Raw genomic sequence first — 5192 nt, forward strand, 5'->3', positions numbered from 1 at the left:
TGCACCATTAGTCTTCTGCAGACAGTGAAGCTTGTTCCACCATCTGTTGAGTTGGATGGTTTTTTTCTGCCAGGTCCTCCCCTCAGATTTGGGCATTTATTTTTCCAGTGTCCAGATTTTTGCCTAAGTACATCGGTCCTTGCTTTAGGCCCTCGTTCCTTTCAGGGGTCCTCCCTGGGGTCCCACAGGCTACCTCCAATGATCTTTTAGGAAGACAGTTACGGCCTGAGACTTCTAATGCTCTTGGCTATTAAATACCTCGAAAGTGATGTCCACCAGTTGGGATGGATTCATGCCAATTGCCCAGTCGAATTTCTGCCATTTCCTTCTAATATCCTGGGTGCTTTGGGAGATAAAAATCATGTTAACTGGATATTTGCTGTGATCACAGGATCAAGGTAGTGTACTTACAGTAAGTCTGGTAGATTCATTTAAAGAATTCAGAGGGAACCTCAGTTGGCTTCTGTTGAACTGCCTATACCATGTTCGAGTTCTTTTGTTTAGGAACTTCCTTCTTCAGACCTCTGAGAATGCACCTTTTATAGTGCTCCAGCCTTGGCAGGCCCATTTAGATTTTAATTTGGGTCAGCTAAAGGAATTGCCTTGACTGGGGCAAAGGTCCCATTCAGGTTTTTCTCCATGGATTTATGCTGTTTCGTCCCATGCCTTTAGACCAGCCGTTTTTCATTGCTGGTCAAGGAGCATAGTCAACAGAGCCTGAATATCTGTCCAATTAGGATGATGGGTAGCAAAAATAGTGGTTATTAAATTTGTTATTTTGGTTGGGTCATCCTGTTGTGGCACTGTGGGTCAATGCACTGGAACACCAAGTCCGTCTGAACCGCAAGGTCAATGGTTCAAACCCACCAGCCACTCAGAAAATTCACACAGGGTCACCATGAGTCAGAAGTGACCTGAAAGCACTGAAAATAGCATCTCAATAAGAAGGATTTGAATTTTTCCTATTTAACAAGTCCAAGATAGAGAAAGAAGTATTCCACCCAGTAATATCCTGTAGCTTGCCCTTCTGTATTCAATCCTATGGGCATCTGCAGAGGGGGTATTGCCTTGCCTCTGTTCCAGGTAGCCGTCTACCCAGATGGGTCCTTTGTAGGATATGGTCTAGAGAAATCACTTGCAAACTGTTTTCCTCAGCGGCTGAATATGGCCATGCAGGTTCACTAGGTCAAGTTATACTTTTCCTAAATGGCAGCTGCTGGTGTACCAAGAGTTGTAATAAGACAATGTTACAATCAAAAGCTATTATTTCACCAAAAAAAGTGACCATTCATATCTCTGTATATTCATGCACAGGCCTGCTTAGAACTCTGTTTGTACCTAATACTCATCTGTATTCATTTTTTATCTGCATGGCTTTTATGTTAGTGGTATGTATACACAAGATAACAAATATTTTTGGAATTCCAGGTTGTTTTCAGTTTCTTAAACATAAATACAGGACAAAAATATAGTAATTTTACAAGCAAATAAACAGTCTGACACAGTGGTTTAACAATTCAAGCTGTAAGATGGTAATCATAATTTTAATGATCCATTCAAAGCTTAATTTGCCCCATCTAGATCATACATTGCCCAAACTGTATTACAGTAAAACACCATTTCCTTTGATGTCATAGGAGGGTACCCATATAGAAACCAGTTAGAATTACACCTTACAGTGCTTTTCTTTGGGATTAAGGCCTATATTTTTATTTCAGATACAGAGGTTAACCTTAACAGAAACAGAAGGGACACTTTTAGGAAATTATTTCCTGTCTACCATGCCCCGATGTGCGCACGCAGAATAAAGCAAAGGGGATCTCAAAGTGAAGGCGGAGGTTAGTGCAGGAGACAAAGGCCGAAGACTCCCAAGAAAAGATTCTTGGCAGCGCTGCGTGGAGTGTTTGATTACTGTGCTTCTGCGCTCACCTGTCCAGGCGGCCAACCGGCCACTCATGGTGGTGCGTTCACACTAACAGATCACGTCCAGATTTTGCTGTACCTCTTGCGAGGATTTTCAAATTTCTCTTAGCTTTGTAGAGTTTCAAACCAGGAGTCCACTCTGCATCAGCAGTGAGGACTGTCTCCCTAAACTGTATGAGATTTGCTATGTCTCCTATGTCTCACACCAACCCCGTGCCAGAAAACTCACTCGCCACACACTCCTGCACACAAGACCTCCCTTTTTGAAAAAAAAAAAAAAAATGCATTAACATACATTCTAAGACTGTTGGTTCATGATGAGAATTTACATAGCACCTAAGCATTCAGTTGCTGGACCTGTGGAACCACACAGACCAGGCTTGACAAGCCACACTTTGGCTACTTGCACTCAACCAATCACACAGAGTTGATGGCTGTTCGTACCCCGCCCGCCCCCCCCCCGCGTCCCCCAGGGGAGTTCCTGACTGAGTCTTGTAGGTGAGACCTTGAAAGGGGATCAGCCTTCCACTTCTGTCCATAGGGACAGGCCTGACTGGGTTTCCAGAAGTCCTGGCTGGTTTCTCTGTTCAATCTCTCCTTTCCAGTCCGGTTGGGAGAGGTGGGTGCGGCGGCTGGCTGCCCCCACTCAGAGGAGGAGGAACCATCAAATCAAATGTGGTGACGGCAGGCCATCTTGTCTGTGGTGGGGAGCTCGCTATCAGCCACTCCCTGACTCCGATCCCGTGCCTCAAGGGACCAGCGTGGTCGGTTTCCTGGTCAGGGAACCAAATGTTACAGCAGTGATAGATTCAAGAGTATCACAGCAACCCTGGGCCCGAGTGTCACAGCAGCTCTTGATCTGTCATTGAAGAAACTGATGCCACTTGGAGAGGTGAAGCAGAGTTTCAGATTTCATTAAACTGGCTGGCTCAGATTCTAAGTCCGAATACAGGGTTGTTGTTGTTATATGCCGTGGAGTCGGTTCTGACTCGTAGCGACCCTGTACAGGGTCCCGAGGCTGTAAATCTTTACGGGAGCCGAAAGCCTCATCTTTCTCCTGCGGATCAGCTGGTAGTTTCGAACTGCTGACCTTGCGGCTAGCAGCCCGATTCATAACCACTACGCTCCCAGAGCTCCTTAAGTACAGACTTATATGGGATCAGAATCGGGAAGGGGTTAGGTTGCAGACCTGTTTGAAGACCGGAGGGAAACCAGACGATTGGTTCTGCTCAGTAACCTGATTCACCTGATTAACATTTTAGCTTGTCTACTGGGAGGAGAGGGCAGTGAATGCGTTTTTACCTTTTCATGTTCAGCAGGAGTCCTGGTATAGTACTATGTGTTAATGTGCTGTCCTGCAAGGGTGATTTGAACCACAATGTCAGCAGTTAAAGCCCATCAGCTACTCCTCAGAAACCCTATACAGGGTCACTATGGGTTAGAACTGACCCTATGGCAGTTAACAACAAAACATTAACCCACTTACTGAGGAGACAAGCATGTACCTTAATCTTAAGAATCTTCCATTCCAATTGGAATTTTGAGCAACTTCATTAATAAACAAAGTCCAGTCCATCAAAGGGTAGCATTTTGCACTTGCTCACAGTATAAAACATTTTTATCTTCATCTGGTCAGCTTAGCACTAGACATCGAAGCTATGTCAAATAGGTACTAGTTGCAATTGTGGGAGTTCACACACTCACTCACACCTCCCTGCACTTCAGAACCAGTGGTCTAGCCCCCAGGACCTAGGTCAGTGCCCATGGACTTAGGAGTTTGCATAACTGCCTAAAGTTCCAAATCAGCCATCCCTTATTCTCTCTCATCTCAAGGTCAATGGTTGCCAAGGGACATGTCCAAATTTAGCCCAGTCTTCATTGCTGTATTTCCCCCAGTTCCACTCAAGTTAACCCAAGTAGTCACCAGAGAGCACCTTAAATTGCTTGCTAGCAGTTTAATTTTATTTAATTTTAGTCCTAGAAGGGAATTTTCTCTGATGGGCACAGACTTTCTTCTCTTGATGCCTCCAAAGCAAACAGCTTGTTGAAAACTCAAAAGGCCAGACAGTCTGCTTTTCTTCTTCTTGCAGTTCTCTTTGAATCATAAATCCCCTGTTCGCTCAACAGTTCTTGGTGGATTTTGTATGTCTTTTCAAATGTAAACACGCCAACTCTGAAGGTTCTGGGTGTGGTTCAGGATACCACCTAAGGACCTTTACTCCTGCAAAGGCTTGAAACAAAAAGCCTGTTTCTGGGCAAATTTCTAACTCTCCTTTTAGCCAATCCAATCAAGTTAGGCTGAAGGCAAGCTTACAAATCCTCTTTGTATCATAACACAAAATTGACTTTCATCACATGTATATTTTACAGTGATAGACAGGAGAAACCAATATCCATAAGGCAGGCAAATACATAAACCTTTTTTTAAATGCTCAAGTTCAATCTTCTCCACCCTTAGACTAAGCCCATTCATATGCACATGACCTTAGTTAGGCCTCTGGCAGAGTGGATCCTTTAGGCCCTGGGTCCAGCATGACATATGCTCCAGGCAACTTCAGAAGCTGCTATCCCCACCTTTAGCTTAAGCATTTTCTCTTTTGAATTCCTTTTGAATTCATGCATAACAGAATGAAACACTGCTGGGTCTTGGGCCAACCTCACAATCATTGCCATGCTTGAGCCCATTGATGCTGCCCCTTTGCCAGTCCATCTCGCTGTCCAGCGAAATTTATTCTTTTGGCAGTCCATGGTACTTTCAATATTCTCTACCAACACCATAACTCAATGCATCAATTCTTCTACTGTCTTCCTTATTCACTGTCTAACTTTCACATGCATATGAGGTTATTGAAAATACCATGGCTTGAGTCAGGCTCATTAGACCTCAAACTCACATTTTTAGTTTTCAACACTTTAAGAAGGTCTTGTGCCAGAGTAACAAAGATGGCTGAAGGACCCTGCTCCAGATCAACAAAATGGCATTGCAACTGCCCTCAAGTGGCCCTGAAAGCTTGTCTTTGTTACACCAAGAGACCCTCTCCCCAGCGTTTCCGGTTTCAGGAAAATCTCTATAACCTCGCCCATTGGAAACTCATTAGAACGGTACCAGGACCACACAGCCTTAAATACCCAAGTCTGTAAATAACAGGCTGTGTTATGCCCAGAATTCAGGGTCCCCAAAGACCACCCAGGAGCCGTGTACCGATGCAAATACATAAGGGTTGTTTAATCAAGCTCGAGCCAGGTCTCTAACCTTATCCGACATTTCG

The sequence above is a fragment of the Chrysochloris asiatica genome, unplaced genomic scaffold, assembly GCF_000296735.1.
Source record: "Chrysochloris asiatica unplaced genomic scaffold, ChrAsi1.0 scaffold00303, whole genome shotgun sequence".
Lineage (NCBI taxonomy): Eukaryota > Metazoa > Chordata > Mammalia > Afrosoricida > Chrysochloridae > Chrysochloris > Chrysochloris asiatica.